The sequence below is a fragment of the Chlorocebus sabaeus genome, chromosome 1 (assembly GCF_047675955.1).
Source record: "Chlorocebus sabaeus isolate Y175 chromosome 1, mChlSab1.0.hap1, whole genome shotgun sequence".
Taxonomy (NCBI): domain Eukaryota; kingdom Metazoa; phylum Chordata; class Mammalia; order Primates; family Cercopithecidae; genus Chlorocebus; species Chlorocebus sabaeus.
In genome coordinates this window covers 53,931,850-53,945,193 of record NC_132904.1, presented here as the reverse complement: position 1 = coordinate 53,945,193, position 13,344 = coordinate 53,931,850, and positions in this window count along the sequence as shown.

Genomic DNA, 13,344 nt, shown 5'->3' with positions numbered 1-13,344 from the left:
GCTTGACTTCATGTTCATCCCTGGAATTAGGGCTTCCTTTGTATGTGGACTTCTTTTTTTTTTTTTTCTTCTTCTAACTTTACTGGAGTATGTTTGACAAATAGAAATTATATATTCTTAAGGTGTACAGCTTCTTTTTTTTTTTTTTTTTTGAGATGGGGTCTTGCTCTGTTGTCAGTTTGGAGTGCAGTGGCAGAATCTCAGCTTGCTGCAACTTCTGACTCCCTGGTTCAAGCGGTTCTCCTGCCTCAGCCTCCCAAGTACCTGGGATTACAGTCAGGTGCCACCACGCCTGGCTAATTTTTGTATTTTTAGTAGAGACAGGGTTTCACCATGTTGGCCAGGCTGGTCTCAATCTCCTGACCTCGTGATCCGCCCACCTTGGCCTCCCAAAGTGCTGGGATTACAGGCGTGAGCCACCGCGCCCAGCCCTCATGTTTTTATACATATATATATGTATATGTGTGTGTATATATATGTGTGTGTATATATATACACACACACACATATATGTACACACACACAGTGAAGTAACCACCACAATCAAACTAGTTAGTGTAGGTTTTTTTTTTTTTTTTTTTGTGGTGAGAACACTTTAAGATCTACCATCTCAGCAAGTTCCAAGTATACAAAACTGTATTGCTAACAATAGTCGCCATGCTATACATTCGATCTCCAGAGCTTATTGATCTTGCATAACTGAAACTTGGTACCTTTAACCATCATCTACCCACTTCCCCTCCCACTAGCCTTGGTAACTACCATTCTGCTCTCTGCTTGTATGAGTTCAGCTAATTTAGATTCCACATGTGAGATCATGCAGTATTTGTCTTTCTGCATTTGGCTTATTTCACTTAGCATAATGTCTTCCAGATTTATCCATGTTGTTGTAAATGGTAGGATTTCCTTGTATTTATGCAAATAAACATCTTTCATGTGCAAAATTGGGATAATATAATGTATACTATGTAGCTTTTTAAAATCTAACAATATACTGTGAATAATTTGCCATATTTTTAGATATTATTATACGTGATTATTAAAGACTGCATGGTATTCTCCAGTGGATACACTACAATTTACTTACATGTGCCCCTACTTCTTTTCTGTTATATAAAAATAATATCACAATGGACATGTTTGTGGACAGCTATAATTATTTATTTATTTATTTTTTTGAGACGGAATCTCACTCTGTCGCCCAAGGTGGAGTGCAGTGGCACGATCTTGGCTTACTGCAGCCTCTGCCTCCCAGGTTCAAGCAATCCTCCTGCCTCGGCCTCCCAAGTAGCTGGGATTACAAGTGTGTGCCACCACACCCAGCTAATTTTTGTGTTAGTAGAGATAGGGTTTCACCATGTTGGCCAGGCTGGTCTCAAGTAATCAATCCATCTCAACCTCCCAAAGTGCTGGGATTACAGGTGTGAGCCACCATGCCCAGCCAGTTACAGTTAATTCTTCAGAATAAGTTTTAGAAGTGAAATATGTTCCCTCAAAAGGCTGTACCATCATATACAATTTTTAAAATAGCTGGTAGACAAGTAATAGAAATATCAGTAGTATATTGCTACTTTGCACAGGAATACTAAGCTACAGTTGTATACATTTAGTAGTTTCCTGGGAAAGGTCACCTGATTGACAGTCAAGCTGTTTTTGAAAAGTCATTTGACAATTCCAATTTTCCATCTGCCTTCTCCTCTAATGGACAAAAGATATTTTTCCTCTTATGGTGATTTTATCCTGTTTTGAAGTCATATCAGGCCATTAATGCCGTCTAACTAAGGTTTCAAGGGCGCATCCTAAAAAGGCTTGAAAAAAAATGCAGTATACAAGTTACAGCAGACTTCCTGGAGGAGGCAGGCTTGGTTGGGACCTGTATTTGGGTACATTCAAGTAGGCAGGAATGAACAGACTGTACACACTTTGTAGAGGCAAAAACCATTTGAGGTGCCTTGTATTAAACCAGCGCAGCATAAAATCACTTGTACACAAAAGGAATACAACTAGGAAAAGTGAAAACCTATTATGCCACCTTGTTCATAATGACATTTCCCCATCAGTGAACATAATGCTTTTTGACCAGTATGTGTTTACCCTTATAAGAAGCCTCTGTTTAGGGTCTTGCCAATATCAGGGATATACCTTCTCTGGGGTAGGCCAACCTAGATTCTTTTCATTAAGGAATGAGATGGCTATTTCAGGCATGATGAGCTACAGACAAGTCAAATGAATAGTCTTTGTTTATATTTTTTCTCTATGGAAAGTGTTACTGAGCAACATTCAGACGCAATCTGCACTGTTTTTTAGTTCGTCACCAAAAGTGGGGTTGTTCTGGAAGTTTGAATAGTCTAGGATTCGCTGGCATGGCCTATTTGGTCTTAGTGGGTAAACACAGAAGTCAGTTACCTGTTCTGGCCAAGCTTGTTCTGGCCAAGTTCTATTTTTGTTTTTATTTTTTTGAGATAGGGTCTCACTCTGTCGCCCAACTGGAATGCAGTGGCACAATTTTGGCTCACTGCAACCTCTGCCTCCCGGTTCAAGCAAGTCTTGTGCCTTAGCCTTCCGAGTAGCTGGGAGTACAGGCACGCACCACCACGCCCGGCTAATTGTTGTATTTTTAATAGAGACGGGGTTTTGTCATGTTGGCCAGGCTGGTCTTGAACTTCTGACTTCAGGTGATCCGTGCGCCCTGGCCTCCCAAAATGCTAGGATTACAGGCGTGAGCCACCATGCACAGCCATGGCCAAGTTCTGTGAGCACTCTCAAGCTCCTTTACCTCTCTGGGAAAGAAATTGGAGTGTTTCCCTGTTGGAGTGGGCAGTCTCAGTAGGCAGGCTTTCTCTATCCTTAACAAAAATACTTAAAGTGTAAGTGAATATAATTGCTGGAGAAGGAGAATTTATTACAGAAATCTTGCACCTCTTTCACGTGGCACCTGTTGAAGAAGTAGAGCTTCTGGAAGGGTGCACACAGATGTGGTGTGACTTCAGCACAAGGGTCAGTCACAATTGTCTGCCTCATTCATATCCCATAAGAAGGAAAAAAAATAGGAGTGTTAGGAGGTGTTTGGGAATTTCTCCATGGTCCTCCAAGCCTTCTATATCAGATTAAGCCAGTAACTGAAGAAACACAAACCACTTTTATGTGAATTATAATGGCTCTAGAAATACTGCTATTACTGGGTCATTCAAAGGTATAGTCAAATAGAAATTCCAGGCAGGTGAAAATGAGAAGTTTTGGATTACTCCACTGTTTGAAGTTCCCTTGGGATAAGTACTGAGCATGGTGTCAACAGCAGTGCGACTTGGCCCTGTGCTCTGGACTTTGCATGACCCAGGCCCCAAGAGCCCAGCTCAGCAACCCAGAGCTCCCTGCAAATATGATCTGTTTGTAAAAGTGAACATACACAGGCGACAGACTGAGAAGCCTCCAGAATAAGTCCTTGTTTGCCTTCAAAATCCTCATGCTAAGGGCAGGACTTCTGTGCTATTTATTCTACATCCTCAGCACCTGCCACAGGCCTGGCCCACAGTGCGTATCAACATCTGCCAGAAAGATGAACAGATGGATGAGTGAGCTGGCTAGACCAGTTCCAGCTGTCTCCAGTACTGGCGGCCTGGTGTTCATGAGTGTGCAGAGCTGTCCCTCAGCAATGAAAGACAACATGACAAAGGCTGCTGTGGAGTGCAGAGGCTACTAGCTGGAGATTTGGAGTCAGCCACATCTGGGTACTAATTTTGCTGTCACTTGTTAGTTGTGTGACCTTGGGCCAGTCATTTGATCTCTGAGCTTCTGTTTCCTCACATATAAAATGAGCTGAATAAAATCTACCTCACTTGGCTATTGGGAGAATGAAATCAGGTAATGCCTGTAGAATGTTTAGCTAAGTACCTGGCACATAGTGAGTGCTCAACAAATGGGTCTGTCTGGGATTCTATACATTTTTTTTTTGAGACAGGGTCTCACTCTGTCACCCAGGCTGGAGTGCAGTGGCATTATCTCGGCTCACTGCAGCCTGTAGCTCCTGGGTTCAAGCGATTCTCGTGTCTCAGCTTCCCAAGTAGCTGGGATTGCAGGCGTGTGCCACCATGCCCGGCTCACTTTTTGGTATTTTCAGTAGAGACAGAGTTTCACTATGTTGGCCAGGCTGGTCCTGAACCCCTGACCTCAGATGATCCACCCACCTCGGCCTTCCAGAGTGCTGGGATTACAGGCATGAGCCACCGCACCCAGCCTTGATTCTATACAGTTATAGATGCAGTGCGTAGGCCAGAGAGTTAGCTTGGGAGGAACTGCACTCATCACTGTGTCTAGAGGAGGTGACATTATAGGTTCTGGAGCCTGCAATGTCAGCTGGTGTGGTGGTCAGTGCTCAGTATTGTCCTGGAAGGGGTGTAAGTCATGAATCACGAGTGAAAGGCTCAGAGGTCACATATGTGGGGACAAGGTAAGGGCAAGGCTGTGATGAGGTCACACTGCTAGATTCTCAGGATGAGAGTTATGGCTGAGTTTATAGAAGATGAGGGATGGAAGGGAACCTTATTTGGCTCTAGTCTAGGCCTTGAATTTGATGGAGCTTCCTTATGAATCAAGGTATGTTTCTAGCCCATAGGGATGAACCCTCTCTACCAAGTGCCTTCATGGGAACCATGTGACAGTTAAATTTGATTCAGGCAAGATGCACCTCTGGGCAAATTTCATTGTGAGTTCTACATGCCAGGAATTCCTACAATCTGTCACCTGAGAAAGCCCCCAGAATGTTGAGACAGGAGCCAAGCTCTGCCCTGTAAGCCAGTGGGGTGATGATTCTGTTTGTGAAATTTTAGTTGCTCAGAAATGACTGATGGTGCTGTGACTGATTATTGAATTATACCTTTGGCAATCAGTCATTCACTCAACAAATATTTATTTCTCTTCTTTGCTTTCCTCTCAGATGAAATCATAGCAGTGAGAGACTGTATATTGGAGCCGACAATGTGTCAGAAGCAAGGCATGCTCTCTGCAGCCTTTTTCATCCTATTTGCTTCCATATACAAAGTGTCTCTGCATGTGAGTCCCAGGAGGTTTGGTGACTTTTTAGTATTCCCCAGAGCTACCTTTCAAAGCAGCTTGGTTACTTGAGTTCCAGCATAGAGGCTGGATTCAATGCTGAGCAGGAACTCTAGAGAGAAGATGCAGACTGCAGCTGTTGTTTAGCATCTTTGAGCATTAACTATTCTCACTCGCAGAAAATGGAGTACTTACATAGCAGTCACTGGAGGAGGCCAAAGGTTTTAGCAAGAGAACTGTTTTACATTTAACAGCTATTACACAAGTCACGCCCTTCTTCCTACAGTCTATAAGTATGGTCACTCAGTGGAGCTCATGGGAATAAATACACTTGGAGGAGATAAAATCCCAGTGTTCCTAGTCTATGGGGCATGAGTTCCCTAGAGTTACTCTTTCTTCAAGCAGTCAGCAAGGTGTGGTGATGCTGAGCTCTGAACTGGAGGTTAGGATATTGGAGTTCAAAATTCCAGCTCTGCTACTTACCTGCCAGTTGACTCTGTCAGGGCTGTTGCTCCCTTGTTTATAGAACAAGGGCTGTCCCTAGAGTGACTCCCAGCTCCAGCATTCTAGAAGACTGAGTTAGCTCTGAGTGTCATTTCAAATCCTGGAAACAAAGTAATGACTGTTCAAATTAGCATACTTTGGTAACTTTGAGCAAGGGTCACAGACATTGGCACTGGGTAGGGAAATCTCAGAGCTATGGAATTTCACTCAAGTGTGAAGTCCCCAGAACTACTTATTTGTCACTGAACTTTAACATGAAATTCTTTGACAGATAATTTCATCATGTTTGACAGACTTTTATTAAACAAATGCGCTTTGAAACAATTAGCAAACTCTAGTCAATCTTTTTTTTTATTAATAGTAGTAAAAAATAGTACCAACTATTCAGTGTGTATGACATACTAAGCACTTTTTACACTGTGCTAAGCATTACTTCATTAGAGTCTTCCAATAATCATATCATTGTTCCCATTAGTATTTATTTATTTATCTAATTGAGACGGAGTCTCACTCTCAACCAGGCTGAGATGCAGTGGTGTGCGCTTGGCTCCACCTCTCAGGTTCAAGCGATTCTCCTGCCTCAGCTTCCCGAGTAGCTGGGATTACAGGAGCCCATCAACACACCCTGCTAATTTTTTGTAATTTTAGTAGACGGGGTTTCACCATGTTGGCCAGGCTGGTCTAGAACTCGGGACCTCATGTAATCCGCCCACCTCAGCCTCCCAAAGTGCTGGCATTACAGGCAAGAGCCACCATGCCCCACCCATTGTTCCCATTTTATAGATGAGAAACTTGAGGTTCAGAGGAGTTCAGAGAGGTTCCCAAGGTCACATCATTAGTAAATGGAGGCAGTAGGATTTGAATCTGGCTCAGTTTAACTTCTGAATCTATGGTCTTTTCTTATGGCTAGAAATTCTAGTGTTTTGTATCACTTATGACCAGCATCATTATAATCAACCACATTGGCAAAGTGTCTGTTATGAGCAGAAGATAGAGGAGGAGAAATCGGACATGGTCCTTGCCTTTAAGATCTTCAAATCTAGAAGACAGAGCATGCCTGTAAATGATGCAACAACATAAAGCAATGAGTGGTGTTGATAGCAAGAACTGGAGGAGCTCAGAGGCAGGAAAAATCCCTGGGGATGCTAAAAGAGCTTTACTGACAAACTTCAACTTTATTTGGATTCTAACAAATGGGGTCTGAAAAAAATATGAGGCAAGCAGAAAGAAAAGGCCCTGGAGGAAGGAGAAGGATAAAAGCAAAGTTCTGAAGATAGGAGCGTAGTTGGTATGTTCCAAGAACACTAGGCATGACTGTTTGACATGACTGGAGACTTTGGGGAGCAAGAGACTCATTTGGGAAGGAGACCTGGGCCTTGAGCACCAGTTAAGAATGCAGTCTCCTCCATGAAAACTAAGCAGGCGCACATACACTGGGCGTGTCTTCTTTGTAAGCAAGGACTTTGCTTACAAAGATATGCTTACTTTGTAAGCAAGAAATCAATGATCTTTATAGAGATATTAAAATTTTTTGCTACATAGAAATGGTGATTCAGACAGATAAATTTTACTGATGAAAAAACAGCGACTTAGAGAACATTTGTAAATCCCATCAAACCCTCTTAACATTCAGTTGGTCACACTGATGGAGCACACTAATGGGACTGCCTTTCACACCACCCAGGTTAAGTGCCTGTGCATTTGCTTACAAGAACTGGGAGGAAATATATGGTGATTTAAAAAGCCAGAGTAGGCCAGGTGCAGTGGCTCATACCTGTAATTCCAGTGCTTTGGAAGGTCAAGGCAAGAGGATCCCTTGAACCCAGGAGTTTGAGACCAACCTGGGCAATATAGGGAGACCCTGTCACAAACAAACAAACAAACAAACAAACAAACAAACAAACAAAGGCTAGGTGTGGTGGCACATGCTTGAGCCCAGGAGGTAGAGGCTGCAGTGAGCTCTGACTGGGCCACTGTACTCCAGCCTGGGTGACAGGGCAAGACCTTGTCTTAAAAATAAATAAAGAAATAAAAGGCCAGGGTAGGATGGTGGCATTGTGGGCAATTCTTTTTCCCTCTTTTAAAGTTGACTTTAGTATTACTGTTTTTTTTTTTTTTTTTTTTTTTTTTTGAGACGGAGTCTCGCTCTGTAGCCCAGGCTGGAGTGCAGTGGCTGGATCTCAGCTCACTGCAAGCTCCGCCTCCCGGGTTCACGCCATTCTCCTGCCTCAGCCTCCCAAGTAGCTGGGACTACAGGCGCCCGCCACCTCGCCCGGCTAGTTTTTTGTATATTTTTAGTAGAGACGGGGTTTCACCGGATTAGCCAGGATGGTCTTGATCTCCTGACTTCGTGATCCGCCCGTCTCGGCCTCCCAAAGTGCTGGGATTACAGGCTTGAGCCACCGCGCCCGGCCTAGTATTACTGTTAAGTATTAATTTGAAATTTTATACATATATATATATATATATATATTTTTTTTTTTTGTTTCTCACTCTATTGCCCAGGCTGTCGCCCAGTGGTGCCATCTCAGCTCACCACAATCTCTGCCTCTTGGGTTCAAGTGATTCTCCTGCCTCAGCCTCCCGAGTAGCTGGGATTACAGGCATGTGCCACTACGCCTGGCTCATTTTTGTATTTTTAGTAGAGACGGGGTTTCACCATGTTGAACAGGCTGGTCTTGAACTCCTGGCCTCAAGTGATCCACTCGCCTTGGACTCCCAAAGCGCTGGGATACAAGCGTGAGCCACTACGCGCAACTGATATTTGATATATATTTTTAAAGAACCCTTTCATGTTGGGATCCTCAGAAAAATTTTGAATTGAACATTATCTAAACCACTTCATCAGAAATTATTTCAGATTTAAAAAATGTTCATTAAAAGAAAAACAATTACAGCATATCAAAGGAGATTGCACACACCATCCCTTGGCCTAGAGTTCTTTGGCTACAGAAGGAACTTCTTTTCATCCCTCAGAAACCACTGGGGTCTCACCCCCTAACAGAGTTTAGTATCCATGGTACCTTTTATCAGTAGAAAGCAGTAAAGTCCATTTTGGAGTCAATCAGGCTGTTTAAGAATCCCCGCTTCTTGTACTATTAGCTGTGTGACTCTGAGCAAGAAGTTACACAACTGAGCCTCCGTTTCCTCCTCTGTGAGGTGGGATAATAGTAGCTTCTGAACAGATGAGGACTGAAATACATGTGAAATGCGTTGAGCTGTTTGTCGCATGTGTGTACAGAACGTGATTCCTTTCACCATTTCCCACGATTTGTGATTTCATTTACCACACTGTATTCGCCACACGGGGTCCCGAGGGCAGAGATCCCATTTTATTGATCTCTGGTACCCCATGCCTGGCCCACGGGGGCTTGCAATTAGGTGTTTACGGAAGAAAGGAACGGAGCGACTTCGAGGGCTCTGCTGGAAGCTTCGGTAGCGGCTCCGAAAGCTTCCCGCCGCCTCGCCTGGCCGCAACCGGTTTTTTTGTGCTCCTTGCTCGGTGCCCTCAGGCCGCCGTCGCCCCGAGGCTGCCTAGCGTCTCCCCTCAGCTTCTGCTCGGCGAGCAGCGGGTTTCGCCAGCCGCTCCGCCGTCAAAAGGGCGGCCAGGACTGGGACAGGAATGAATTCCCTGCGGGTCCCGCATCCTCCTCCTGCCCCGGGGCGCTGGCGGCGCGGCGGGAAGTGCTGGGACTCGCGGCGCCCGCGCTCCAGACCCCGCCCAGGGCCGCTGCTGTCCGCAGGGCCCGCGGGGCGCAGGCTGCTCGGCCGCTGGGGCTCCAGGCCGTCTGCACTGTGTCGGGAGCAGAAGCTGGGGCGGGCAGTGCCTCGGTCCCCGCTCGGGGACGCGGTGATTTTTATTTTTTTGTGACTGCTGGAGCCCGTGGTGGGGGCGGGGGGGGCGGGGGGGGGGCGTGGGCAGAGCTGCGCCGGCTGCCGGGGAGGCCGCCCTGGGAGGGAGGGGGGCGGGCCGGGGTTTGAGGTGAGCGGCCGTAGTGAGCACTCGGAGGAGCGAGGGGCCCGGCGCAGGCCTCCAGGGTGGGAGGCGCTGACGCAGGCAGGAGGCAGCCGGGCAGCCAAGGGCCTCTCCGGTGAATGTCCGGAGGCCAGGACGGAGCAGCGCGGAACTCGGGAGAGGATAGGCCGGGCTGGTGGAGACGCTGGGAGAGACCAGCCAAGCTAAAGAGCCAACGGGGCTGGGGGGGAGGATAGAGGAGCGGGAGGAAAGGGGAAGGAAAGAAGAAAAGAGGGAGAGACACCCGGAGAGAAAGTGGGAGGGAGGTTCAGGGGACAGGGGAGGGATGGGGAGAACGCAGGGACCGGAGCAGAAAGGAAGGAGGGATCCAGAAACTGACCCGGAGTGAGAGAGGAAGGCAGAGAGCAGCTGTGAGGGAGAGGCTTGGAGGCAGCCTCAGCAAAGAGGAGGCTTTGAGGAGGCAAGTCTGGAAGCTGAGAGAGCTCTCTCCATGATTTGCCAAATAAAAAGGCTCAACAAACAGGAACAGTGCATTCCTTGGTACTCCGGTCGCTTGGTCAATAGCGGGCTAGGGCTGGCCTCGGGGGCTGCTGAGTACTTCCAGGTGACAACAGGAGGAAAGGGGTCCCAGGCCCCTTGAAAGGAGAGCGCGGGGCGGGGGCAGGAAGGAGGGGAAGGAGGTAGTGGTTGGGGGAAAGAAGAGGAGGAGGAGGAGGAGGAGGAGGAGAAGGAGATGGTGGTGGGGGAAGGAGAGTAGGAGAGGTGTGGGAGGAGAGAGTGGAGGGAAAGGAGAGGAGGAGGAGGGGGAAGCAGTGGGGTGAAGGAGAGAAGGAAGAGAGCAGAGGGAGAGGACAGATTTGTTGTCTAGGCACTGGCTGAGGGTCACGATGGAAGGAGGCAGTATTTGTTTTTAAAATTTGTTTGACAAATATTTACAAAGCAACTACAATGTCGGCACTGCCCTAGGCTCCAGGGCCAAAGAGACAACCATTAGCGTCAGCCTCATGCTGTGAGTAGTCTTGTCGGGCGACTTAGAAAATATACATCCCAAGCTGGGCGTGGTGGCTCACACCTGTAATCCTAGTATTTTGGGAGGCTATGGCAGGAGCATTGCTTGAAGCCAGGAGTTTGAGGCCGGCTTGGGAAACATAATGAAATCCTGTCTCTACAAAAAATAAAAAAATTAGTTGGCTGTGGTGGTATTCATCTGTAGTCCCAGCTACTTGGGAGGCCGAGGTGAGAGAATCACTTGAACCCAGGAGTTCAAGACTGCAGTGGACTATGATGGAACCACTGCACTCCAGCCTGGGCGAGAGTGAGACCCCGTTTCAAAAAAGAAAACATACATCTGAGCAGTATGGGTAATGGGCCAGTTACTCAGGTGCACTTTGCCTCCGTTTCCTCGTCTGTAAAATGGGGTTTATTAGGAGACCTACTCTGTAGGGTTTTTTTTTTTTTTTTTAAAAGAATGTAATTAAATAGTCTTTCTTTATAAAGTAATAATGTGGTGGAAAGCACAAAGCACACAGTCGGAAAGGGTTTACCTGTGAGCATTTGCACTGCTGGGTCTTGAAGGAGAAGGCATTTGCCAAGCGAGAGCAGAATGGGAAGAACTTTCCAGGCAGAGGCCACAGAGGCCGTAAGAAGGAGGGGTGGCAAGGATGATTGTGGGCTTAATGATGGTGGTGGGCATGAGGATTACCTGCAGCAGTGGCACCCTGTGGGGAGGTCTTGCTAAATATTCAGATTCCTGGGCCCCTCCTTAGACCTACAAGATCTGGGTCTCTGGGTAAAGCCTGGAAATCTGTGTTTTAACTTGCTCCCCAGAGACTTCTGATGCATCCCTCCCCTCCACCAGATCCCAGGGTTCTGTCCTGGTTCAGGCTTTATTGTGTTCAGCTGTGCCAGAATAAACACCTTTTTAATGGATCCAGCCTATAACCTGATCCTCCTTCAATCACCTCACCTGAATGACATCTCCTCTCAGAAGTCTTCCCTGACTGTCCAGGCAGAATTAATGGTTCACTTCCCTGTTCTCCTCTACCTTGAACGTCCCTCTACAATTGAATGCTCCTTCATTCCATTTCATTACACCAGCTTGTATCAAGGGTCTATTGTTATTTATCACTGAAGAGAATGATTACAAAAACCTTGAATGAACATGGAAAATGCTGATGATCAGATTTCCATTGAAAAGAAAGGGGTGCTCCTTGGGGTGGCGGTGTTGTGTTTGTAATTGTCAGAAAATGTTTAATAGAAGAAACGGAAATAACAATAATCTTGTTAGCATAATTGTGAGTGAACTTTTGCTCTTTTTTTATCCTCAAAAATACCCTAAACATCATGTTTCACGGTCTTTACAAAAACACCACAGAAACAACAGAAGCCACCTGGCCTGACATGTCATACTGGGTATGGCCACATGGTGTCCCTCCAGCTCAGTCTAAACCTTCCAGACTACAGCCTTCCACCAGTCTCCGCTTCGCCGAGCAGCTTCGCGGGGCTAGTCGGAGCCGAGGGAACCCTAAGCTACGGGAACAGCTTCTTGGTGCTGTCACAAGAGTGGAGAGGAGACAAATGAACGTTTCTCAGGCTATAGGAAGGCAATTTATTTGCTTCCAAGGGTTCCAGTAGACAGTTCTGACACGAAATTTCATTCTGGAGGGAGCTTTAGGATTGTCTGAAGGGAGGGAATGACAAGGGTTTAGATTTGCATAGTAGGTGGGCAGCTTTGTGGCGGTTGGGAGGAGGTTTGGATGACTTGAGAGAGACCAGGAAAAAAGCTGGAGTCTGGACTGAGAAACAGAAGGATTCGGAATTTTTTTGTAGGAGAGGGAAAGGGGCAGCAATGGGGTTGGAAGGAGGGATTGGGGATGTGTTTGCACAGCAAGCATACTATTTACATCACACATCCGTAAGAAAAAAGTTGTAAAGAGGCCGTTTCCCCTCAGTGTTTTACTTCAGTTCTCTTGCCAATCTGGCCCCAAACTCTGTTTTTTTTTTTTTTTTTTTTTTTTTTTTGCCAGTTTGGCCCCAAACTGGCTGTTAACCTACACACTGGGAACCTGTTATTTTTTCAGTTTGATAGAAAACGGGCAAACCTTTTAGCAGCATTTGGATTTCCTGTAGCACAGTGGTTCTCAAACTGGTGTGCATGAGTCACCTGGAGAGCTTGTTAGAGCACATGGCTGGGCCCCAACCCAGAGCTCCTCATTCAGTAGGTGTTGGGTGGAGCCTGAGAATGTGCATTTTAATAATGTTCTCAGATGATGCTGATACTGCTGGTCTGGAGAACCAACAATATAAAATAATTAATTTCCTAACAGGTTCTGCCAATGTTCCCTCCACTTTAAAAACCAAAAGCCAAAGAACCCCAGTTCTTCCCCTGGATGATGGGTATTTGTGATTGCAGTCACTTTAAAAAGTGGTAGAATTCACCTTCTGGTTTTAGGTTAATTTTTTGTTTCTTCTCACCACTGTCATTCAACACATAATCGTTTTAGATATTTATGGTTAGCTTCTGCCTGTTTAGAATTTTTGATCTTGTTGCTATGGATGGTGATTTGCTATAAAAACCTTGATGGCTGGGGAGTGGAGTGTTCCAAAGGAAAATGCTCTTATATTCAAGTCAGTTCCTCTGCTCTTATCTGTACACCACACTGTAATCCCTAGGAAGGAGACTCTAGAGGAAAAGGGGAAGGCAGGAAGGCTCAACAGCTGGGGCTGCCAGAGGTTTAACCAGTCCCCAGCCCTGGAGGGGTGCACACACACAGTGGAGCTGTCTCTTCTCCCTTTATGGGGCAGCTCTGGGCTTT